The sequence below is a fragment of the Panthera leo genome, chromosome C1 (assembly GCF_018350215.1).
Source record: "Panthera leo isolate Ple1 chromosome C1, P.leo_Ple1_pat1.1, whole genome shotgun sequence".
NCBI classification, from domain to species: domain Eukaryota; kingdom Metazoa; phylum Chordata; class Mammalia; order Carnivora; family Felidae; genus Panthera; species Panthera leo.
Window position 1 is genome coordinate 14,768,058 of NC_056686.1, and position 26,389 is coordinate 14,794,446.

Here is a 26,389-nt window from a genome sequence, read left to right on the forward strand (position 1 = left end):
CGTTTCCTTCCTCCTCTCCCTTCCTTCTTTCCCTTCATTTGTTTTTTTTCCCTCCTCCCTCCTTGCCTCCTCATTAATTCATTCCTATTTTTAATTCCTCTCCCATCTATTTGTTCAAGTGCTATGCTAGCCCTTTTCCTCCTGCTCTGTGTTGAGTCCTGTGCTGGGCGCTGGCGACACGGATGAACAAGACACAGCGTGGGTCCTTAAGGCACAACATGCAGTTTTGCAACCCCATCACTCCAGAGCACTCCAGAGCTCCCACCAGAGAAGCCAGGGATGCCCAGCCCTCTGGGGTATCTGGGAAGGCTTATCTGAGGAGGTGCCCACCATGCAGGAGGATGAGGCCTTTGCCCGGGCAGGCAATGTAGGGCAAGGCGAGAACAGTGTGTGCCAAGGCACAGAGGAGGACTCAGCCAGCAGTAGCCCACAGTGACAGTATGGCCAGATGCTGAGGAGATCGTGCCTCTAGCTTGATTTCCTGTGACCAGGCATTCTGCTAAGTGCTTTCCCCTGTACAGAGAGGGAAACTGAGGCTCACAGAGTTGTGTGACTTGCCTACCATCACACAGCAAGTAAGTGGCAGAGCTAGGACTTGAACCCATACCTGGGTAGCTCTAAAGGCCATGATCTTGCCCCTTGATCCTGATAAACCTCAGCCCAGTGGTTCTCAGAGTATAGGCCACCCCTGACAGGCGATGCATGAAGGCCTATCCCTGCAGGCTCAGGGCACATGTGGTACTTCTCTGATGACCACAAAGACAAGGAGCCTCTGCCCTGTGGGTGGGATGCCTCAAGCTGCCCTCCCTACGCCACCAGGGAGAAATCAGGTCAGGCCTTTACCCTCTCCCCATTTGGAACATCGTGCCGGGTCTGGCTGGGAAGTGAGCCCAAGTGGTTCTGAGAGCACCACTGTCTATCCCATGGCCCAAAACCTTGTTCAAACTGGGCATCTGTCCCTGGCTTCTACAGGAGCAGGGTGGGTGGACAACACTCCCAGCCCTACCCTGGGCATCCCCGAATCACAGAGTTGCAGAGGGTGGGAACCAAGACCATCCATGGAGGTCATCACCACCAAAGGCCTGTGGGTGGCAGTGCTGAGTGCCACCAGCCAGAGCTGGCGATCCACCCTGAACCACCACCTCCTGTCTAAATGCAAATAATAACTCCCACTTCCTCCTCATTGCCTGTGTCTCCTCTAAGCTCAGCAAAGGGTGGGGCAGCCCAGGGTGATGGAAAGACTGAGGGCTCTGGGGGCAGAGTCCTTGGTCTGGGCCTCCGCTGCTGGCTTCACCTCTCAGAACCTTGGCTTCCTCATGTGTAGGATGCTGACCATGTTACCCCCCAGTACCTAGTGAAAGTAAGTATTCATAATAGCTACATGAACTGACACAAACTAAGCACTGACTGCTTTTGCTGCATTTCATTCACTCATTCATTCATTGTGTCTGTGTATGCTGGGCACCGAACAAGGCATGGGGACAGGACAGGAGTGGAATACCCAAGACTAAGAAGGACAAGGTCCCTGTCTTAATGGACTGCACATGCTGGGGGCTGCAGAGAGTAGAGTGACAAAAAATACAAACCGAGTCATACAATCACAAGTGACTAGAGACAGGTGTTCTTGGAGGAATGGCAAGAAGGAGCCAGCCATGCAAAGACGAGGGGGAGACATTCTGCAGAGGCAAGAGCAGGCAAGAGAGATTGAAGACAAGGAGTGGTAGGAATTGGAAGGGGCTGAGATTGGGTCAGGGAGTGTGGCCAGGTCAGGATGGGTCCTAGAATGCTTATAGAAGTAGGACACTTATAGAAGTAGGAGCTCAGCATAATAGCTGTAGGTATGATCTTCTGCTCCCATGTCCTCATTTTCCAGCTGAAGAAGTCCTACAGATGGGCTCATGTTACTGCCAGTCCATTTGCTAATGGTCCAGTGGTCCATTCCGATCCAGAGGGTACCTAGGGCCACCACATGTCAAACATGGCATTCTGAATAAGATAAGGTGGAACCCTAGACTGCACTGGGACTGGCATGGCCACCTTTTCTGGCAACCTCCAGCCTTGCCTGCTTCCTGTGACTTAACACCGTATAGTGTTGGATGCCAGGAAGGGGTGGCCCTTGTGTCTAGGAGAGCCCTTGGGAGTGGCCATCCCAATCAGACAAACAAGGAATCCTGGACAGATGGGGTCTGTGAAGCTGCAGAGAAGGGGGCTCTTTCCCAGCAGCTGAAGACTTGAACCTGGCTGAGAGTGTGGGGAAGGGGGGGCAGACATCTTCTCACCACCCCCCTCAACACCTGTAAGCTATGCTCGTGTTTCCTGGTGACCCCTCAGAGCCCCTCCAAGAATGGCTGGGAAAGTTGGTGCCTTGCCCAGAACTGGCACTACTCAGGACTGTCCCTGCAGAGCCACCCCATCCCCACCTTGTGCCTTCTCTCTCCCCTCTCATTCTCTCTCTCCATTCTCTTTCTCCTCTCCCTCTGTATCCCATCCTCTCTCTCTCCATCTCCTCTCCTATTTTACCTTGTTCCCTTGTCTCCATCCTGCCCTCTTCTTCCTCTCTTCTCTGGATTGGCTAGTTGATTGGTTGATAGACTGATTGATTCATTTCTCTCCCTCCTGGTTCCCAACAGACTTCTAGGAATACATGAAACTCGAGGTCAACAATGATCCAGTCCAGGGTTCTCGGGTGGTCAGGTGGTCGGGTGGTCAGGTGGTCAGGCTCAGTCCAGGAACTGAGCTCTGCATTCCCCAAAGAAGAGGGCTGCTGGTCCATCAGAAGACCGCCTACCAAGAGGGTTTCTCTCCAGAGCACTGTAGGTAAACACTGTAATAGGAGACAGTGAGATGTGTCTCCCAGCAAGTGTCTGAAGGGCAGCACCCTACCTTCATGTGGCCCGTTGCAAATCAAACTGTTGGCTTCTAAGGTTACCCAGGGGACAGCCAGGTCAGAATTACCTGGGCAGCTTACTGAAAATACAGATCTCCAGGCTTAGCCAAGTTACTAAACTGGATTTTCCAGGGCTGGAGCCCCAGTATTTATATTTTTAACAGGATCCCTGGGGATTTCAATGGACTGTGGCAACTAAGGAAGCCAAGCAGGGCAAGGGCTGGAGAGAGGGGAGTTCTCTCCCTCTGTACTCAGCCATTCACTATTTCCTACTGTGCACCAGGCAGTGTGCTCACAGCTGGGTACCTATGGTGAAGAAAGACAGAGTGCCTGCCCTGTGGAGCTCATTCTGCCACGATCTTGACCCAAACCCTAATGCTCCTACCACGCCCCATGCAATCTGGCTCTGCCCATCCCCCCCTACCTTCCTACCACTGGACCCCTCATGTTAGCTGCACTGGCCCTCATCTGGCTCTGTGAACACTCTGCACTCTTCCTACCACCCATAATTTTCCATGGAGCTCTGTTCCACCTGTCTGGCACTCACCCCTATCCCCACGCCCATGCCAACTTTGCCTTGTTAAACTCATTCATCCACTGGAAACATTGGGAGTGAAATGGCTGAGAAGCTAGCTTGCAAAGCCAGAGGGCCAGGGTTCAAATCCCTACCCTGCTACTTACTAGCTGTATACATTGGACTCGACTCAATATTTCTGAGCCTCAATTTCCCAGTCTGTAAAATAATGATTGGTCATTACTTCCTCAAGGAAGCTCTGACTCTTAAAACCACTTTGAGTTCCCTGTTATAACTTCTCTTAGCAGCCCCTGCTTCTTTGGGGTAGAGCTTAAAAGTGTTTGTAACTACGTTCCCATTTGTGTGACTACCGGAGTCATGTCTGTCTTCCCCACGAGAGCAAGGACCACTTCTACTTTGTCCTCGCCACTGGGACCACAATGCTTGACACTTTGTGGGAGGTAAAAATGTTTGTCATGGGAGCCAATGAAAGAATCAAGTGTAACCCTCTTCAAGCCAGACCATTTTTCCTCCTCCCTGAAGTCAACATCAGCATGAGTCACAGTCAGAAGAACATTAGTCTTATACCCAGAAATCACGAGAAGGCAAGTTGAAGGCTTTATGTAGTTTCTTGAGAGAATGCCAGAAGTATGGGTTACATCCATCACTCAGACCAAATATCTTTAAATCTCTCCAGCTCTGCCTCTGGCTGCTCTAGCCTCTCAGGAAAATGGGCCAGTCTAGGCCAGAAGCCCAGACTGAGATGCTGCTGGTCATTTTTCTCGTTGAGGGATCTAGAGACGCTCTGGAACCTTGTGCTCTGGAACCTTCCTTCTCTAAGGGAAGGATTCCCTGGCCTGCCATGGGAAATATGAACCCCTGAAAGACTGATAGACAAAGAGCTCTCAGTCCCCTACCTCCAGGCTCAACCAGCCTGTCCTGAGGTCCCCTTGGAAGGGACTGAGGGAGGAGCCCCTCCCCTACCATCTACTGTATAAACCAGCAATGAGGAAAGACAGGATGAAAGGGGTGCCTTTCATCCCCTTTCATTACAGATAAACCTAGAGTCCATACAGTCCTCACAGAATGTCTGTGTTATAAGGGAGTTGACAAAAAAGAAATATACTCTGAGCCTTCAATAAGTTTCTTCCCTTCCCTGAGTTTCAGCTTGTCTATCTGTGAGAGGCTGCTAGACTCCCTTCCAGCTGGAAACCAAGATGGGGTCCTCATAAACCTAGAGCAGCAAAAGAAATTGGCCTGGGACTTTGGGACGTGGAATTAGAGAGGACCAAGTCTTCCCTGGGGTTGGTCACATTTCTGGGGCAGGAATACATGAAGATGAGAAGGCTCCTAAGTGACCAGAAGCCTAGGATGGCTTTTGTCAAAATGTATGTGGCACAAGAGTGCCTCTAGGTGTAGTCTTAACCGCATATCACCTTTCTTTCCCATTGCCCTCAGGTAGCTTGCCCAGGACACACGTTTAGGCTGCTTAGTATTGATGATACGCATCCAATCTCCCTCACAGGGCTGTAAAGACCCCCACAGTCAGTAAGCACATTCATTTTGGGGCGCCTCATGGCGCCTGGTTAAGCATCCGACTCTTGATTTCAGCTCAAGTCATGATCTCACAGTTCATGAGATTGAGCCCCGCATCAGGCTCTGCACTGACAGCAGGAGTCTGCTTAGGATTCTCTCTCCCTTTCTCTCTGCCCCTCCCCTGCTTGCTCTCTCTCTCTCTCTCTCTCTCTCTCTTTCAAAACAAATAAACTTGAAAAAGAAAAAGAAGCACACTCATTTTTGCAACCCTGGTAATGGCGGGGGGTGGGGGGGTGCTGTAACCTGTGTGCCAATGGACGCTCATTAAATGTCTGCTGACTTGATTTTTTTGAAAAACTGACTTCAGTGCCTGCTGGCTGTGTGATATTGGGCAAGTTTCTTTACCTTTCTGAGCTTCAGTTTTCTCATCTGTAAGACAAAAATAAAAAACATACATACCTATGAGGTCATTTGGAGGATTATATAAAGTTATGCATGTAAGATGTTTAGCTCTACATCTATCACAGACAAGGTTCTCAAAATGTTAATACTTAATAGTATTAATCGTGGTAGTGAAGATGGTGGTGATGGTGAGGGTGGTGATGAGGATGATGGTGGTGATGGTGATATAGGTGGTGATGGTGACGGTGGTGATGAAGATGATGGTGGTGATGGTGGTGATGATGGTGATGAGGATGATGGTGGTGATGGTGGTGATGGTGGTGATGGTGGTGGTGGTGGTGATGGTGATATAGGTGGTGATGGTGACGGTGCTGATGAAGATGACGGTGGTGATGGTGGTGAAGATGACGGTGGTGATGGTGGTGATGAAGATGATGGTGGTGATGGTGGTGATGAGGATGGTGATGGTGATGGTGGTGGTGATGGTGATGAGGATGATGGTGGTGATGGCGGTGATGGTGGTGGTGGTGGTGATGGTGATATAGGTGGTGATGGTGAGGGTGGTGATGGCGGTGATGGTGGTGATGGTGGTGATGGTGATGAGGATGATGGTGGTGATGGTGGTGATGGCAGTGATGAGGATGGTGATGGTGGTGATGAAGATGATGGTGGTGATGGTGGTGATGGTGGTGATGATGGTGATGAGGATGATGGTGGTGATGGTGGTGATGGTGATATAGGTGGTGATGGTGATGGTGGTGATGAGGATGATGGTGGTGATGGTGGTGATGAGGATGGTGACGGTGGTGATGAAGATGATGGTGGTGATGGTGGTCATGATGGTGATGGTGATGGTGGTGATGAAGATGATGGTGGTGATGGTGGTGATGAGGATGGTGATGGTGATGGTGGTGATGGTGGTGATGATGGTGATGAGGATGATGGTGGTGATGGTGGTGATGGTGATATAGGTGGTGATGGTGATGGTGGTGATGAAGATGATAGTGGTGATGGTGGTGATGATGGTGATGAGGATGGTGGTGATGGTGGTGATGAGGATGATGGTGATGAGGGTGATGGCAGTGGTAGTGATGGTGGTGTTGATGGTGGCATTGGCAGTGGTGACGACTGTAATGGTGGTGATGGTGGTGTCAGTGATAAAGAAGATGACGCCATGATGGCAATGACAAGTCAGCTCAGGTTAACCCAGCTGGCCTGTCAGCTCCCACTGGCCCCTTGAGTCCAGATAATATTTGGCAAAGCAGGTGCTTGAAACCCTGACAAGGCCTTTTGGCCTCAAGAACTGCCACTGAGGTGGCAACAGAAACCATACAGCCACGCTCAGTAAGAGGTTGGGATGTTTCATATGGCATGTTTTGCCAACAAAAGGTGAAGGTAGTAATTTTGAAAGGAATATCTGTGCACTTGAGCTACTAAACAACCATTTAACACAGTGTTCAGCAGGGAAGGCAAGACACGTGGGCAATGAGAAATACGTATCCATTACACCCCAGAGGATGGCTGACGCCTGTGTGGATCAGGGACTGAATCCCACTCGTCTGGGAAAGGGGCTGCCTATGGAAATAAACCACAGACCTTTGTTGAGCACCTGCCGGGTGCAGGGCTGGGCTCTGCAAAGGGGTACAGTTGAGTATGGAACCCAAATGTTACCTTGAAAAGCCAGGTGTGGAGAAAGGAAGCAAAATATAGAGAATAAAGATGCTGGTGTCTGTCCATTCATTCAACAAACCTGCACTCAACACCTGGAATGTATCGGGTCTATGGGATGTACTGGGAATACTAAAATAAAAGAAGGCTCTGTTCTCAAGGAGCTCCCTGCCTGGTAAGGAAAACAGAGTAAATAAATACTCGCAAAAGAATGGGCTCCAACCCATACAATGGCCTTCCCTCACAGAGGACTCACTATGTGCCAGGCACTGGGCCCAGGGCTTTACTTCTGTCATCTCATTACATTAATCTTACCATGAGCCTGTGAAGTTGGAGCCATTAGGATCCCCACTTTGCAGAGAAACAGCCAGGGAGCCACAGAGGGGAAGTCACTTGCCCTAAGTCACAGAGCTCCTAAGTGGAGGAGTCAGGATTTGAGTCTGGCTTTGAGGCTTTTAGGAACCCTCCTGGCCTAGGAGATAGGGGGCCAACTCTACTTGGGGGATGAGGCAGGGGGGTTCAGAGGAGACCACTGAGCCGGGTCACAAAGAATGAGGAGAACTATGCCAGGAGCTGGGATGCAGAGGGCAGGCAGGGCATGGGCAGAAAAAGGCTTTCTAGAAGTAGCCACAGTGGGAACAAGGGCGTGGAGGTGAGAAAGCAGGTAGCATTCCCAGGGGACAGTGAGGAGAGCAATGTGGCTGGAAAATTCCTGCAGACAAAGGGGAGTTGAGACTGCTAAGTGAGGGGCAGGGCCAGGTGCAGATCCCTGGTCTGAAAGCAGGGCTACTGGGAGCCTCACACAGCCTGTGCTGAGCCCTGCACTCCTACTGGGCAGTGCCTCCTTGCCCTCCCAGCATCTGGCCCTTAAGAAAGCCAAATCCTTCCTGGGCACCAGCTTAAAACTCCACTTTCAGGTACGGCTGATGTGGTGGAAAGAGCACAAATCTGGGCTAGAATTCCAGCTCCGACCCAACTTGGGGCAAGTGATCTAACCTTTCTGAGATTCTATTTTCTCACCTATAAAATGGGCTGATTTATAGCTACCTCACTTTTGTAAGAAGTAAACAGTATGATACTACTAAAAAGAAAAAATGCTAGCCTAAGGTCTGGCAGCTGGCAGTTCCTAAATAATAGATCTTTTCTTTCTCTCCCCTCCCTTCCTTCCTGGTTTCTCCTGTTCCTAAATAACATGGAAACCACAGAGCCTCCATTTTCTGAATGTCCTGATCTCAAATATTCTGTCCCTTTGTCCCGACAAACCATCAAAGATCCCAGGAATCCTAAAGTTTCTACATCCGAATCATGTTCTCCAGAATGTGCAGCCTTCCTAGAATTCCTTTGTGGGTGCTTGGGGTTCAGAATATACCTTCCCCATTTAGGGAGGATGCAAGTTTAACACAGGTAATGTGGGAAGATGCTTGCCACATTCTCCAGTGTTCTGTCTATCCTTAGATTAGAAATAAGTCTAGGGGATGGGCACCTCAGTGACTCAGTCAGTTGAGCATCCGACTCTGGCTCAGGTCATGATCTCACGGTTTGTGGGTTCAAGGTCCACGCGGGGCTCTGCACTGAGTATGGAGCCTACTTGGGATTCTCTCCCTCTCTCTCTGTCCCTCCCCCCTCAAAATAAATAAATAAACTTTAAAAAAAAAGAAAGAAAGAATCTAGGGACACCTCGGTTGAGCATCTGACACTTGATTTCAGCTCAGGTCACGATCCTAGGGTCATGAAATCGAGCCCTGCATGAGGCTCCACATGGAGTGCAGAACCTGCTTGGGATTCTCTCTCTCTCTCCATCTGCTCCTCCCCCATTCTCTCTCTTTCTCTCAAATAAAAAATTTATAGGTGTACCTGGGTGGGTCAGTCAGTTAAGCATCCAGCTTCAGCTCAGGTCATGATCTCGTAGTCCATGAGTTCAAGCCCCGCGTTGGGCTCTGTGCTGACAGCTTGGAGACTAGAGCCTGCTTCAGATTCTGTGTCTCCCTCTCTCTGCCCCTCCCCCACTCATGCTCTGTCTCTCTCTCTCTCTCTCTCTGTCAAAAATAAATAAACTTTAAATATGTGTGTGTGTGTGTGTGTGTGTGTGTGTGTGTGTATAAATTAAGAAAAGAAATAAGTCTAAAATACTAAAGACAGATGAGGTTGGTTGCTTCTGGAAGGTGCTAGATGCAGAGGAGATCCTGAGGAGTCCCCTACCTGGGTCTGAGAACTGGGAGGACACAACGTCCCCATCCACCCCTTCCCTGAGCTCCAGATGCTTCTACCAACTGCCACTGGGATGCCTCAGAGGCAGTGTAAACTCAACATGACCATAACTCAGCTCCTGCTTTTCATCTTCAAGCCTGCCAGTCCCACATTCACTGCCACGGCCCCAAGGCTGTTCAGATATCAAGAGGGCGTTGCCAACACCCCTCCCCCTACCGGCCTCCTACTCACCTATCACTGAGCCTGGTCTGTGCCACCACCTGGTGGCCCCATGCCCCCCCTCCTCTGCATCCCCACCCTTGTGACCTAAGCCAGGCCCTAGCTTTCTCCAGCGACAATCCCACCCTCCTGCCTGGTGATCCTGCATTCATCACACCCATCCTTGCAAAATGCAAACCTGCTTATGTCACTTCCTGGCTTGATGGTTCCTACTGCTCTTAGAATAAAGGCATCATTGCTTTAAAGACAACCTTCCCTAGTGGGTCAGAAGGGTCCTGTGGGTTGGCCCCATCTTCCTGTCTATTCTTCACACCCCTCTCACTCAGACAGACACAGCACCTTCCTCTCCCTTCTGTACACTTGCCCTGCTCCTTCCCACCCCAGGGCCTTTGCACACGTTTTTTCTTCTCCCTGAAAAGCTCTTCTAGCCCCTGTTACCTAAATAGCATCTTGTACTTAACATCTCAGCCAAAGGATACTTCCTCCAGGAAGTCTTCTGTGACTTTCCAGACTAATTCTGGGTTCCCATAAAGCACCACATATCTCTATGGAGCACTTATCACAGTTGTGATTGTGCATTGATTTGTGTGGTCATTTGATTAATGCCAGTCTCCCCAGAACTCCCCAGAGGCAAGGATCGTGGCTGGTTTTGTGATTCCAGAACAGAGGGCACTGGTACATCTTAAGCACACGACGCATAGAACAAAATGAACGAATGCCATGATGCTTCTCCAGGTGTACACCCTCCACTTCCTGATCTTCTGTAAACCTTAGACTTCTACAAAGGCAGATGGAGACATTGAGAGGAAAGGGGACCTGTCAAGTCACAGAGCAAGTAGACATCTGGGCCAGGACCAGGAGAATCCAGGCTCCCTGACTGGGACACCCTCCCCACCTGCTGACTTGGGGGTTCAAGCTCGACAGTGAGGGGAGGGATGCAGGAAAGACTGTCCTAGAGGACCCCAGAAGGGAAGAACTTTATAGGCTGGGTTTCTGCACACCTGGGCTCTAATCCAGGCTGCAAGCACCCTGGCGAGAAAAATGTGTTTTTCCCGTGTTATGCTGGGCCCTGCCGACACCACATGCAAATGTATGCAAATTATGTGCAAACACAGTCTCTGGCTTGGATGAGAGAAACCAAAAGCCTGGTACCAGGGGGAGCCATCTGAGATTAGACGAAGCTGGCAGGCCCTTCTGGCCATAAAGTTCTGACGCAACCCGTTGGCTACACAACTAAGGATGGGGGGCATTAGCAGGTGTGAGCATCTCCTCCAAAAAATCCCCCGCCCTCCTGTCCTCCCATCAACTCCGGGGGACTTGGGTGCTGGGAACTTAGGGCTATTTTTCCAGGAGTGGGGTCACCTCCCTGCCCACCCATCCTCAGCACAGCTGTAAGAAGGGTCTGCTCGGAAGGCACACCTTTTGGAGGAGGCAGTAGCGGCTCCTTATGCCCTCACTCAAGTGCACCCCAAAACAGAGCCCGTGGCCCCAGCTTCAGAGACAGAACTTGTGGGTCCAGAAGGGCCCTCACCTTTTGCTTAGCTGATGCATTCCTATCCCTCGAGACTCAGCTCAAGGATCCCCTGGGAAGCACCTCCCCCATCCCCTCACTGTCCCCAGTTGGCATGGACCTCCGCCCTCCTTGCGTCTCCCTGGATGCCGTCCAGCAGAGCGCAGCCCCCGGGGGAAGGTTGCCGTGTGAGGATCTGTCCCTCCCACTGGGCTGGGAAAGCCTTGGAAGCTCATGACCAAAAGTGGGGGGCAATCTGATGTGTGAATGAATGAATGTGAATGAGTGAATGTGAGTGATGGGGAAGAAGGAGAGAAGAAATCGAGCATCGCTGATCTCTTCAGGGAAACCCTAGAAGGTCTGGGAGGCTGGACGGTGGGGGCTGGGTAGATCCGGCCTCTAGTCCCAAGGTGCCCCTGAGGCCTAGCCCTGCCTTGGCTGACACCTTCCACACCTCCTGCTCCCCTTCTCCCATCCCAGGCTCGGCCTAATCGGCTGTCAGCACCAGTCCTTCGTCCAGAAAGTGAGCTGTTCCTTGAAACCTCATGGCCCATGATTAGATCTATGGCAGCTTTCTAAGCAGCTCAGTGGTTTCCATGGCAACCCAACTGGTACCCAACTGGCAGCGGGCCACCTGGAGGAGAGGGAGGGAGGAGGGAGACAGGTGTGGGGTGCTGCTTGAGGCAGGGAGAGGCAGACAGGATGGAGATGTCAGGAGAGGCCTGGGGAGAGGGAGGGGCCCATGTCACAGAGACCTGGGATGTGTGGGGGTGAGCTGGGGAGGTGGGGCGCAGGACCCAGGAGAGGTCAGACAGGGGCAGGTCTGGGAGGCCGCAGGGGCTTGCGAAGCTGGGGGTGGGTGGGAGAGCGGAGCTGGGGGAGACGGATGGAAAGCCAGGAGTGATGGCAGAAGGCAAAGAGAGCCTGAGCAGGCTGAGGAAAGAAGCAGGAAGCCAGAGGCCCGCACACTGGGGAAGCTAAGGCAGAAAATGCCCTCCGGCCTGCCCACACCTGCCCAGTCCTGGCACAAGGTCAGCCACCCCCCACGAGGTCCATCTGCCTCTGACCTCAGCCCATCTCCAGGCTGGGGGTGAGGGGCCTGGCAGAAGAGAGACCTACTTGACCTTCAAAAGGCAAAAGGGCCTCTTCAAAAAGCCCCCACGTGGCTTAAGTGCCCAGGCTCCTGACGAGGCTGCCTAACGTGCAGCTGGGACTCGGGCAAGCAATGATGCTGGCAAGAAACGCAGTGGGCCTGCAGCGGGCCTCCAGCGGGCAGGGCGGCCTGAGGCTGCCTGCCAGAGAGAATGACAGGGGCGGGGCAGGAGATGAGGCCTGGGGTCGCTTTGTCAGGATGAGACAGCCATGAACAGGTGCCCGGCTGGGGGTCAGAAATCCAAGAACCCCGCCCCGTCTCTCTGTCCGGTCTTGGACTGACTTGAGTCACTTCTTTGCAAAAACGGTTTGAGTCAGATTAGGCACCTGGTGGGAGTCCTTCAGGGATGAGGGACAGGAGCCCAGCTCAAAGTGGCTAAAGCCAGAACAAAATGTATTTGCCCACGACATTGAAAAGTCCAGTGGCTTCAGGCATGGACCAGGCACTCGAGAAGTGTCCCAGAGGACGCCTCTCCCCTTCACTTCCTTCTTGGCAGCTTTATTCCCAGGCCACCCTTCCCCGAGGCAGTACAAAGTCACCAACGGCAGCTCCAGGCTTAATCCTAGTTCAGCAGGAGACTCTCTCTACCGGTGCCAGCAAAAGTCTCCGGGCTGATGCTCACTGGGCAGGAGTGGGTCCCCTACCTGTCCCCGAGTAATAACAGAGTGACAGTGAACCCTCCCGCAACTGGACACACGCCAGGGACTGCTCTAGGCACTTTGCATGTATAAGCCTATTCTGTCCTCAAAAATGCCAGGACCCCTCTTATTTCCACTTCACAGATGAGGAGACGGAAGTACAGGAACCTTCTATAACTTGTCCATGGCTTGTGGCTGGTGGGGCTGGATTCCAGCCACCCAGGCAGTTTGACCTCAAGGTCCACATCCTCAAATGCACAGGGTCACCTAGAGGGCTTGTGGAAGCAGGCTCCCGCTTCCAGGGGTTTGGGCTGCATCCAGGAATGGATGTTGCCATCTGCAGACCACGCTGTCAGTAACATTGAACTACCCCCAGATGCTTCTCATGAGCCGCTTGGCTCAGCTGCTGGAACCAATCACAGTGGCTCTGATTTGCCACACGTGGGTCCCACAGCCAACCCAGGTGTGGGGGACGTGGGGGCCAGTACCTAAGTCACATGGACCCAAAATGAGGAAGGCAGCATAAAGGACGTAAAGAGTTTCTGTAATCACAAAGAAGGGATGTTTGGACAATTTGGTACCCTCCCCGTGCCTCAATTTCCTCATCTGTGATTTGGGGATGTTAACAGTTCCTGCCTCGTGGGATTACTATGAGAATGAAATTAGTCAATACCTGTAAAGCACTTAGCTCGTGCCTGGAACATAGTGAGAACCTGATGAAAATTAGATACACACTCCATGCGCATTAGCACGAACACACACACACACACACACACACACTGATACTTGTGAACAAGAACATAAAAGCACCCAGTCCCACACTTGCAAATACATGTGAGCATGCAAACACATCCAGAACATACAACTTCGAGCACGTGGGCATATGGAACACCTCAAGGACACACGTGAGGACACGGATGTGAACACAAAAGGACACGTGCCCTAAGACCTTTGCACACACGGTAAGCTGGCCCCCTCAGTTTGTTCTTGTGGATCCTCTCCGAGTCCACTGCTGCTGGCTGCTCCCCCAAGTTAGGTCTCCTTGTGGGTCTCAGAGAGAAGAGGCAGGTCGGGGACAGGACCACATCAGAGCCAAGAACCAGACATTTAAATCCGTCACAGTCAGATCTGTGACCATCTCCAACAATTACTTCAACAATAGTAGGGTGACCTTGAGTGAGTTGCTTAACCTCTCTGAACCTGTTTCCACCTTCATAATAACGTGGGGATGACACATACCTATTTCCAAGGGTTGTAGTGAGAATTAGGTGTCTGGGCTATAGGAAGTGCTCAATGAGAGGTGGCTGTGTGCACGGTTTTAGTATAATAAGCATCTCTAGTTTCTGGATGGGCTTCCAGACGTGGGAGGGAATCAGTGCAAATTTGCACAAGTAGCTGGGATGGGGTCAGCCTTCAAAGCCGCAGCAGAACCAGGTTCTCTATCCCGCCACCAAGACAGTGGGAGCAGCTACGATGCCGACTCACTGTCCCCTCCCAGAGCTGCAGCGTGCCCAGCAGGGCTGAGAGCTGTTGACGGTGTTCCCTGAGGCTCAGGGCTTCCCCCTGCAGCTCCAAGTGGCAGGGAAGTGTTTAGAAATTACAACAATCTGTAATTTGTGTTCAGCGATGTGTGTAAATGTATAGGATCCATATTGACTGTGGGCAGACACGATTTGCTTTGCAGAATGGCCTTCTTGGTGGGCAGGCAGCAAGGAGCAAGGTCTGAAGTCACCCGTGACAGCTTCACAATCAAGGACAAGAGCGTGTTAGGGCTAAGACAGCATCCAAGGTAGCGCTCTAAAGTTCTCCACGGCCAGGCCCCGTCCCTGTATAGGCTGCAGCTTGCTACCCCCTGCCACCCTCCCTGGCAGTCAAGCCAAGTGGTTAAGAATTTGAGCATAGGACAAGAACTTGGGCCTAGGGCATCCAAACAGATCTGGAATCAAATCCTGGCTTCACCACCCTCTCCCCAGGTGGCCTTGGGTGAGTCCCAGCTTGGGTGAGCTTCTGGGGCCTCAGTTCCTCCTCTGTAAGACAGAGGAAATAAAAGAGCCTACCTCCTAAGGCAGAGACATCAGAGAGAGATCCTATATGTTGGCGTGTAACAAGTACTCAGTCAACAGCACCTAGGATTTTTCCACCAGGCTGGCCTCCTCACTAGGTGCTCTTCACCGTTTTGGGAGGGCTTTGTTTTTGGTTTTGGTTTTGGGTTTTTTTTGCCCAGAAACAACCACTGAGCCTTGGTTCCAAGACAACCATCTCCCACTGGCACCTGGAAACACCACTTGGCACAGACTCTCAAGAAACAACAGCGGCAGCATCTGCCCCACAAGAGGTGTGACCCACTTCTGTTTTTTAAATACGTTGAGCATTAAACTGAGATCCACGATGATGGGGCGTTTGTCTTGTGTACTGTTGTACCCCCAGCTCCTAGAACAGTGCCTGACACACAGTAAGCACTCAATAAATGTTTGTGCAACTAGTGGATACATTTGTCCACTCACTCATTCTGGAAACATTGCTACTATATCTCAGACACTGAGTGCAGGCTGAAGTCAAGTACAGGCTGTGGGGAGAAAGGAACACGGAGGCAAAGAGAAGGTGACAGTTCCTCCAAGAGGCCTGGCCCCTCTTGCAGGTCCAATCTTGGCTTTGACCCTGAGCTTTTGGAAGTCACCCCCTCCCAGATTGTTTATTCATTCAAAAAGTATTTGTTACTCAGTCCTGAACCCAACAGTGGTGCCAGAAAGCCTAAGTAGGTACTCTCCCTTTTAAGAACTTTTGAGAGCCAATCCAGATCAATCTGTCTGCTGTCCTATACTCTAGAGTTAGTATGAACTGGTTAATAAGTGCATAACCCGGGTGTTTGCTCATGAGAGTTGCTATGTCCCATCTGCTTCCCATCTCTCTCTAAAACTAGCATGACGGTGTGCAGAGGTCCCTTTCTGACTATCCCAGCTTAAGCCCAATTAGCTTCCAGCATGCATTGGGGCTGTTCATGCAGATTAACCTCCTCTCCTTGACAGCTGTCACAGAAGATAGTTTTCAGTCTAAAGTCCTGAGGCTGGCATTCAACAACAATGAACAATGTGACTCGGATGGATGGATGGATGGATGGATGGAGGGATGGATGGAGGGATACATAAACACACAAATTAAAGGGTCAATAGTGGATAGATGGATGGGTGGGTGGGTATATGGATGGATGGGTGAAATGTGGACACTCTCCTCACCTCTCCCATCTGATGGGCCCACCCCTCTGGTGATGAAAACCTGCAATGTCTGGCCCCAACTCAGGATAGGTAGGTGAATGGATGGGTCAGTCAGTATATGAACAGTTGACTCCCTGATCTCCTCTTCCCTTTCAGTTGGTCTACTCCTCTAAGCATGAAAACTTATGCACTGTTGCCTTGAGGGTTCCTCATAAGTCACTTACCCAAAATCCCAAGAGAGTAAGCCTCCAATGTTTCTCGATCAATGAGGAGCCTCCAATCAGCAAAATCTACTGAAATAAGTGAGACAATACAGATACATATTCATTCATCCACTCATTCATTCACTTATTGAGCACCTTGTGTGTTAGGCACAGAATAATAAACCAGCCACTTACTAGCTTTAGGAACCTGACCAAGGTCAGCAAAAGAAACAAAAGACCTCCATATTCTCACACAGAATTTTGGATTTGCACATTTATACAAAATGCCCAACCTCTCACTCTCCTCCCCCATCCCCCTTGGACCTCCCCAGTCAAACCCCATTGAGGGTACCTCCACATAGAGACATTGGGCGGACCCATGGAAAGAGGGTCAGGTCATAGTTACATGGTGAGGTTGATTTCCACTGAGCTCGGTTTAGTTCCATTCTACAAACATCCTCCGAAAGCCCTTCTGTGTCCATCTCTGTGGGATAGAAGATGGGCTCCTACCCTTGGACCCTCGCAGAACAATGGCAGGGCAGTGGGAAAGGTCTCAGCTACAATTAGAGGTAACGATCTAAGAGGGGCTCCTCTGGGGCAGGGGCTGTGTTTGAGTCATGTCTGGGTCCTCATGTGGTACGTTGTGGTACACAGTAGGTGTTCAATACAGATCTGAAGAATGAATGAATCTACCGTTTTCCCCTTTGAGCTTCACCAGACATACCCTAAAAAAAAAAAAAAAAAAAAAAAAAAAAAAAAGCCAACATGGGAATCTTTTTCCAACTTCAGAGATGCCAGTGATGCTTCTCCAGAAGGAAAGAGGACAAGGATGAGAAGGGGATTGGAAATGAGATTGAGGTGGGAGTGGAGTTTCTCTGGAGTGGCTCCTTTGGACTGGATCCTCAGGCAGGAACACCCTGGCCCAGGCTGTGAGTCCAGAGTAATGATGACGTGTGTCCAGAGTGAGCAAGCTGGTAAGGTCCCAAGACCCCGGCTTCTGAGCCTACAAATCTCTACCCAGCTCCCTGGCATCTTTGCTCATGCCCAATTTTGCTTTTCTAGATTTTGAGTAAAACTCTCACTAAAAAAATGCTGCTGTTTCTCTGCTGGGCCCAGGGAACCCAGGAAAGTGCTGAAAACTTATACTGACCCTTTGCAGGGAGCACTGGCAACAAGCAGCAAATGCGGAAAACCGTAAGGGCAAGTGAATCAGGAGCCCCAAGCAGCTTGGTGTTGCTAAAAGAGCTGACCAAAGTTGGACCAGGCTCCTCTGCTTACAAGCTGTGGATAATCTTGGCAAGTTGCTTTACTTCTCTGAGCCTCAGGTTATCTATCTGTAAAACGGGGATCATTGTAGCAACCCATATGGTGCCTGTGAAGATTCTCCACAGGAAAGAAGTGATTTTTGCTTGCGTTTGTATTTCAGGGTGAAAATTAAATGGAATGATGAAAGGAAGGCACTTAGCCCAATTCTTGGCACATGGCTGGCACCTCATACTTGCAGCATCTCCAGTGCAAGGGGCAGGTATCTGGGAAAGAAGAGGGCTTTGAAGAATGATGATGAAGATGGTGATGATGATGATGACAATGGGGATGGATATGACGATGACAGTGGTGAGGATGATGATGACATTGGGATGAAGGGGATGATGACGGTTATATTGACAGAGGTGATGATGAGATGTTGGGTTGAACGTGATGATGATGGAGGTGATGATGATGGGAGATGAAGGGGATGATGTTGGTTGTAATGATGGAGGTGATTAAGATGATGTTGGGATGAAGAAGATGATGACGTTGGTTATAATGATGGAAGGGGATGATGATGATGGAAGACGATAGCAGGAATAAAGAAGAAACTTGTACTGAGCACCTACCTTATTGCAGGTTAGGCTCTGCTCTAGAAGTTTCCCAGGCACTAGAGTACTGATTCCTCATTTTAACGATATTGTTTGCCCATTTCACAGATGAGGAACCAGAGGCTCAGAAAGGTTCAGTGACTTACCCAAAACCACACATCTCAATTCCAGGTCTGTCTAACTGCGGGCCGTTAGCTCTCAACCTGAACCATCCTTCGTGAGTGGGATGCAGACAAAGCTGTTCGGCCAAGACGTGGCCTCTACCCAGAGAGAACTTTTTCTGATCTGCCATTCTCTGCCGCTTCCTGATCCATTCTTACTCATCTGCTCGGCCTCGGGGCTGGGGACACAGGAGAGGCTCACCTAGTTCCTTTCCCCCCGGGGATCTTTGGGTGATGTGAAGTGAGTTGGGGAGAGTACCACATGAGCAAGTACCTAAGAAACTATGTGATGAGAACCACTCTCAAGGCCAAGGGAGCATCGTGAGGGACTGATGTTCCGCCAGGGACAGGCACAGAAATCTTCACAGAAGCAGTGACTTTGGGCTGGTTTCAAGGGAGGAATAGGAGTGTGATGATAAAGTGAAAATGGCAGAGGGAGCTGCCTGAGTGAGGGCATGAGGGAGGAGAAGAAAATTTGTCCAGAGAATGATGTGGCCAGGGTAGAGGGACTCTGGAGGAGCAAGGAGCTGGCTTACAAAAGGGCCCTGAATGCCAAGTTAGGCAATTCGGACTTTCCCCAGAGGCAGTGCAGATCCATGAAGATTCCAGCTGGGGAGCGGATAACCAAGTTTGCTCATGTTTTCCAAAGGCCAGCGCTGGTGGCAGTGGTGTGGAGAGTGGATTAGGCACGGGTGGGCAAGAAGGCATCTGGAGAGGGGCCTGGACTGGGTCTGGGCAGAGGTGAGAGAAGAGGGCTGAAAATACTGGCTTGTGTGTATCCCCAGCCCCGCTCTGCCATGCAGAGCCTCGGTTTCCTCATCTGAAAAATGGACCATCTCAAGGTTGAGAAGAATAACATATGAAAGTGATCGCTCCAGAGCTTGGCATAAAATTAGCACTTGGTAAATGCTGCTGCTGATTGTCCCCGTGTGATAAATGAAGAAGCTGACGCCCAGAAACGTGCTGTGACAAAGTCATACAGCTCGAGAGCATCCAAGCCTGGGGCAAAAGCCGTGTCTTCCCTCTCTCCATGCCTCAGTTTTATCATGTTTCTCTGTCATGAGGGGTAAGTGGCCTCCCCTCAATTTCCTGCTCTGTGTAATGGTATCAGGGACCTTCCTGGTGCCCGGAGTCAGGGCAAGGAAAGCAGCCAACATGCCAAGAACCAGGAGGGAGAGACTGGGGGTAGCCCCGGTGGGACCCAGTGGCTATAGAGCGTCCTCTCACTCCCCAGTCACGTCTTCCGCTGTCATCTGGCCTTGATTATGAAATCCTGCCCTGACTTCTTCAACGAGGTGGCATTGGTGGGCACAGGAGGGGCCTCCTCCTCCCCAGCCTGCCTACAGGCAGATAAAACTCCCCTACCTGGGAGCAGAGCCTCCGTGAGTAGGACTTCCCTGGGAGCCCAGATGAGAAGCTAGTCCAAAATTGCTCTTGCCTGGGGGTCAAGCACTCTGGGTTCGAGTTCTGGCTCTGCCTCTAACTCCCTTTGTGACCCGGACATTCTCCTTCTTGGGACCTCAGCTTCCCCATCTCAGAGTCAGGGGGTTGGACTCTAAGCTTTGTAAAGGCCCTCTCGCCCGTATTCTGCAGCCCCTTCAACCTTCATTCCACCTCCTCCCTCCTCCCCTGCTCTCTCCAGGTTCCTCCTTCCAAGCCTCCGACCTGCCCCCTGCTGTCATGCTCTTCGCTCAGGCCCCGGGGCTCCCAGGGTCCAAGGGGCACAGACCCCAGCCGGCGCTGAGCGTCTCCCCGGCTGATAACAGTCCCGCTGACCAGCAGGGTGCCTCCTGATGCCAGTGATGCCCCCCAGCCCTCCCACTCAGGGTCAACAGTAGCCACAGAAAAACCCCTGGCCCTGTCTGAATTGACTTCAGAGCTTGGCCAGAGCCAGGGTTTAAAAATACAAGTGCCCGTGTGCCCACACAGCCTGCACTGCCCACTTCCCAGATGCCATCGTGGACGCCGTGGGTGGCACAAAAGGAACAAGGGGGGGTGGAGAGTCCAGAGAGGCCCGGGGGTGGCTAGTGAGGGGGACGGACATTCCTCAGAGCCTAGACCACGGAACAGGGCTGTTTACACCATCTGGCCGTACCCAGTTCTCCGGTCTCCAGAGAGGAGCAGGCCCGCATTGTGCAGAATCATGGGCGCTAAAGTCGGATGTACCTGGAGTCACATCCTGGCCTGGCCGCTGACGGGCTGTGTGAGTTTGGGTAGGTCACCTGCCCCCCTCTGAGCCTCGGCCCCACCGGTAATATAGAGGTAATAAAGGTACATACTTCCCAGGGCCCTTGTGAGAGCTAGTTAGGACGACGCACGCAGAAGGCCTGAGCACAGGCCTGACGGGGCCATTGGAGCTGTCTTCGTCCTGACTGTTACTGTTTGGTGATGTGGGGGCTCTCTGCAAGGACTCCATCAGGGAGCGAAGGAGAGACTAGGGGCGGAATGTCCCGGCTCCGCTCTCTCACCCACCTCTGGAACCCCAAAAGTGCAGGCCCATCTGGCACCAACAAGGCTGACAGGGGAGCCCGGCTCCCTACAGACAGACAGGCAAGTCAGGGCCCAGAGAGAGACGGTGCCCTGCTCAAGCAGCTGGCAACCGCATGAGCGTCAGAACCTGGAAATCTGGGCCTCGCCTCCAAGGTGACAGAGACACAGCACCCCCAGAACCCGCAGGGCCCCTAGAGCTTACCCAAGCCACCCCTCTTCGGTTTTCCAAAAAGGGAAACTGAGGCCTGGAGAGGGGAAAGGATTTGCCCAATTCATGACAGAGCTGGGACCCGAGCTAGGATTGCTGGCTCCCTGACCAGCGCTGTCCCACTCCATACGGCGGCCTCGCCCTCCCCTCTCCTGCCCAGGCCTAGCTGAGGGTCTCGGTCCCAAGGCGACAGCCAGGAGCCTGGTCCTGCCCCCCAGAGACTTCTGCTGGGGGCTGGGGGCACTGCCCTGTTCCCCAGTCCCACCAGGGCCTGCTACATCCTTACATAACCTGCTCTGAGTTACATAATCTGTTGCTGCTTCCTTCCGGAATGGGAGCTCCGGGAGCAGATTCCAGCGTGGGGAGAGGCTGTGAGCTGCCTCCGTGTGAAAATAGGGTCATTACCGGCACTCGGGCTCCAGTGCCAGCTAATGGCCTTCCCAACATGGCCTGGGGCCTGCCAGCCTCCTCCCGGACCCGGGGGAATTGGGAAGGCCCAGGTAGGACCTGAGCCCCATGCCAAGGCAGGGTACAGAGGGAGATCACAGTCTGTGAAGCCTTGTTGGGGGGCGGGGGTATCAGCCTGAGGCTGCTGCTCGAGCAGACACCGGTCCCCAGACTCCACAATCCCAGGCAAGCGCATAAGCCCTAAAGAATTCCCTGGACGGAAACCTAAGGCTGACACGTGTAGGGGCCATGGGCTGTGGTCTGAGTCTGACCTGGATTACCTTGGTCGTTAGCCAAATATCTACAGACACATCAAGTTGCTTCCCCTGCACCTCGGTTTCCTTATCTGGAAAATGGGACTAAGACAAATTGGTTTTATTGGTTACTGTTCATGTTAAATAACATCCTGACTCACGGGGACCTAGCACAATGCCTGGCACGAAATAAATGCCCATTTGGCAGATGAGACAACTGAGGCTCAGACAGGTGCTATGACTTTAGGGAGCAACACAGCTGTGCATAAGACAGCCAGCCTACCGCGTGCCAGGCACATACGTGTTCTACAAATATTGGCCAGGCTACTCCCCCAAAACCAACTCCATGGAATGGGTCCTGTTATGTTTCCCATCTGACAAAGAACCCTGGCTTACAGGAGTTAAGTCACTTCCTTAAGGCACACATTTAGGAAAGGGCCGATCCAGGAATCCAACTCTGACCTGTGGCTCCAGAGCATGGGGGCAAGTGGCAGGCAAGCTAGACAGAAGTCAGGAGGGAGGCCCCTAGGGCCGTCACATCCTTTGGAAACGCAGTCGCCCCCACCCCCCACCTGTCCTGTCCCTGCCGCTGCTATGCTGCGTGACCTTGGCCCAGCCGGCTGACCCCTCTGGGCTCTCATCTCCCGGCTGAAACAGGAAGCCCGATCACTGGGCTAACAATCACAGGGTTATTGTGAGGACACATTAAGACAACGAGTTGGAAACTGCTTTTCAGCGGAGAAAGTACCACACAGCTGTGCGTGGCTCATCACTTCCCCAGCCTCCCTCGCCCTGCAGCTCAGCAGGAACCGGCTAATGGCTGGACACCGGGGGCCTCGAAGCGTCCCTGGCTGTTCCAACAAACACCTCTCCCCTCCACTGCCCCTGCTCCGGGCTGCCCTTCGGACACAGAGGCGAAGCTCCCGGCCCGTCCTCTGGCTTCTCTCTAGCAGGCTGGGCCCGTGGGTCCTCACCTTCCCGCCTTTCTTTAAAAGAGCATTCATTTTAGCTGAGCCCGAACTAGGTGCTTCATGGGCAACCTCACACTTAATCCTCCCGGTGACCTGCTTGAAGCTGGGATTCCTCCCCTTCATTTCATATATGAGGGCACAAAGGCTCAGAGAGGTAAAAGTCAGTTGCTCGGTCACACAGCTGCCAAGCCGGTGGAGACGGGACTCAAACCAGTACACCCTGGCTGCGGAGTTCAAACTCGCAACTGCCTCCCCAACCCAGCTGCCCGTGAAATGTGGCCTGTTATGCTCATTTTTCAGGGGGAGAGACGGTCACTCAAAAAGGTTAAATAAAGCATTTGCCCAAGAAGCCCCAAACAAGGGCCAGGCTGCAAACTCAGGGCTTTGGTGGGGGGGAGGGGGGGGGGCGGGGGAAGGGTAGCCCTTAGCTCCTTCCCTGCCGCTCTGTGTCTTGATCAGGATGCATGAGTGAGAGCCGTCCAGTCAGCCCTCAGTCAGCCGGGCCGGCCGGACACCGTGAGAGTTGACAAAGAGGCACACGTAGGGACCCTGAGCCCCAGGGCAAAAGAGTGCCAGAGTGGGGGCCCGGCCAAGTCATGCCGCTCTCTGGACCTCAGTCTCCCCAAGTGTACAAGAAGCTCCAGACCCTGGGTCGACTGGGGAGACCCCTTAAAGTCCCTCCAACTGCAGGAGGCTGTGTCCTGAGCAGGAGTCCCCAACCTGGCCAGTCACCAGAATCCCCTGGGAACTTGTTACAATCCCAAACACCAGGCGGCACCCCAGAGAGTCTGATTGAATAGGATGTGGGAGGGGTCTGGGGACCGGTATTCTTTATAGCCACCAAGATCACTTCCCACACCCATATCCCCATCCCCACCCAAGCCTCTGTCATCAGCCAAAGTCTGAGAATCCTGGGCTAGGACAATTTTCCCGAGGCTAGGTGGACCCTAGTCCCCTGTGTGCCTTCAGAGCTCACACCTGGGGGAGAGGTGGTCCTCAGAGGTCCATGGGTGATCTGGGGTAGGTCATAGATGGAGTTGGGGGGGGGGTCTCTAATGTAGAGTCTCTAAGCAGCTCAGAATCAGGACCTGGTAGAATTCCAGATGCTGGGTTGGGCCGGGACCTTGAGGTGCCCCCCCCCCCACTTCTTATTTGAATAATTCTTCAGGTAGCAAATGCCGATTAGCAGCTACTATGTGTCAGGCACTGTTTTAGGTGCTGGGGGTGCAGCAGTGAGTAAAGCAATGTCCTTCCTCTTGTGACACGTCCATGCTGCTGGGGAAGATGGTCATAAAGTGGCCAAGGCTGGACAGCCCCTCTGGAGCTTCCAACAGCCTTCCACATCCATGACCCCTTGCCTATGACCCTAGTCGTGAGCTGGAAGCTTAGCCCCCATTGTACAGATGAGTCACTGAGGCTCGAAAGCCATCTCCATAGTCCGTCTCCTTACTCTAGGCAAGCAACACCGCCATGCCTCCCAGCCAACCCTCTGTACGTCTGCCTCTGAGCAGAACTTTCCCTGTTGCCACGGCAACCCCCCTGGGGAGGCCTGTCCTACTTTATATCCCTGGCATAGAGCAGGCGGCCTCACCCCACCCCCTAAGACAGAGAGACGGGGCTCATCCCACTCATGGGGCAACTGGTCCCACTGGGGAGAGGACCGGGCTCCCTCATTCAGACATCCAATCAGTGCCAGGCAGCATCAATGTTGCACCAGGGACCAAGCCAGGCCTCAGGACAGAAGGAGAAACAACTTGTGGTCCCCGCCTTTAGACAGCACATGCTACCCACCTGGGGGGCTGACAAGTGCAGCAGTGAGGGGATGGTGGTAGCAGAAGGAGAAGTGCACTTCTGGCCCTTCCCATGTATGAGCTCAAGTAATCTTGCCATTCACTCCTGCAGCAGGTGTCAATATTGTCCTCATTTTACAGATGAAGAAGCTGAGGCTCAGAGGGGTTAAAAACTTGTGTAAGGTCACACAGCTGAGAAGCGGCAGGGCCAAACGTAGGACGCAGGGAGATCCCAAGCCACACCGTAGGTGCTCAGGGAGGGGGCCCCTAACTCCGTCACGCTGGTCCGGGATGGGGAAGGCGTCTTGTCCTCGAAAGTGATCTCAACAAAAGGAGACGGGAGGAGGGACACGAGCATAGTGCAGTGGGGGCTCTCAGGACTTCGTGACCACCTGGCAAGACCCAGAACTGAGGGAGTGGCCTGATCCTCCTCCCCCTGCCTGGTGGGGCCCAGCTGGGACTCGGGGTACCCGATGTAAGAAAAGCAAATGCAGTGGAAGGTGGCCAGTGCCAGAGAGACGGGCTCAGGAGCCACAGGGCACTGGCCCCTGAAAAAGTACCAAAGTGCTCCTGGCGGCTCCCGAGGACGCAGCTCGAGGCAGGCGTGCACAACCCCCCACGTGCCCGTCTTCACAGCCGTGGGCAAGGCATCTCTACACTCACACTCCCGTGTGAGCCAGGCGAGGGACTGATTGGCTTGATCTTTGCGGCGCCCGCAAAACCAGACTTGCGTTACCACGTTAGTGCAACGGAGATGAATAGAGACTGTGGAGCTGACCGCCTGGGTTCACACTCCAGCCCTCCTACGTCCTAGCTGTGGGAAATTGGGCAAGTGATGTAATGGTGACCTGAATGGACACCTGCTATGAGCGGGAGAGGCACACGCAGCTGAGCACAAAGGTATGGGACGCGGACACCTGTGGCGCGCCGGCAGGGCAGCAAACACGCATGCGCGGGCCCAGTGGGCCCAGCCCCGTGTGAATACGTGGTTTCGCGTGTGCACCCCCGGGCCTGCGTGTGCAATGGGCACCGTGGATGCATGGTTGAGGCTGATACACATGACGTAGATGGGTTTTGAGTTTTTCTCCTGGAGCCACTGAGATGCGAACAAATCTCAGCTCTGGAAATCACAGATCCATCAGCGAGGTGGGGGGGGGGGGGGGGGGGAGGGGGTGAGGGGGGTGGTAAACAGTAAACAGGTACTCAAGGCATCAACCTCCTCCCACCGGTCCCCTGGGAGTGTTCAAGCCACAGGGAAGAGAAGCAAAGTGAGGATAAAAGTCGGGAGCTCACAGAGGGCGAGCCAAGCCATCAAGTGCTTCTGTTTTCCCAGACGCGAGAGGGCCCGTTGTCTTGGGAAATACTCCAACACCTGTCCAGGCCCCAGCCCACCCTCCACCAATCAGGAAACCCTCCTTCTAGGGAGAAAAAAATTCCACCTATCCCTACCACTGCCTTGGATCTTACTTGGAAAGAAGAGAATTAAAAGAAAAGCTTGCTCAGGTCATGATCTCGCGGTTGGTGACTTCGAGCCCCACGTGGGGCTCTTTGCTGTTACAGCATAGCCCACTTCGGATCCTCTGTCCTCCTCTCTCTCTCTCTCTCTCTCTCTGTCCCCCCTCCCGCTCCCACTCTCTCTCTCTCAAAAATAAACATTAAAAAAAATCTTGCTTATTAGCAAGACCCCTCTTGGGAGATTGCCCAGAAGCAAAGCCTCCCCACCTCCCAGGGTGTAAGGAATAAGAGAGGGGGGTTCTGTGCCTCAGGCTATTGGTAATTAGTCAAGACTACAAGCCTAAGTAGCACAGGGTTAAATAGATCCTGAAATGAGGAAGACTTCTGTTTATTCAGCACTTTGGAGTATTCAAAGGCATTATCTTATGAAACTGCATTGCAAATTTCTGCAGTTCAGAGAGGTTCAGTGATTTGCTCAAGGCCACACAGTATCTCATCTGTAGAGCTGAGACTTGACCCCCTGTCTGACTCCACATCTTGTGGCATTTTGTTTACATCATGGCATTGCCCAAACATAATATATCAATAGCACTACTAATAATAA

At 52.5% G+C, this 26,389-nt stretch overlaps 1 long non-coding RNA gene across 3 annotated transcripts in view; it reads right to left on the bottom strand.

The window, feature by feature from the left end:
- Positions 1 to 1,605: 1,605 nt before the first annotated feature.
- The window catches only part of LOC122227644, a 42,000-nt gene continuing 17,216 nt past the window's right edge, over positions 1,606 to 26,389 (bottom strand). The window contains exons 3-6 of one of the 3 annotated variants that reach the window (XR_006206176.1): positions 16,172 to 16,237; positions 5,343 to 5,366; positions 2,521 to 2,634; positions 1,606 to 1,956 (exon numbers count right to left, since the gene is read on the bottom strand). This is a non-coding gene — a long non-coding RNA (uncharacterized LOC122227644). Of the gene's footprint in view, positions 1,957 to 2,520; positions 2,635 to 5,240; positions 5,367 to 16,171; positions 16,241 to 26,389 lie in introns of all 3 variants that reach the window. The other 2 variants (XR_006206174.1, XR_006206175.1) reach the window with 2 other exon arrangements.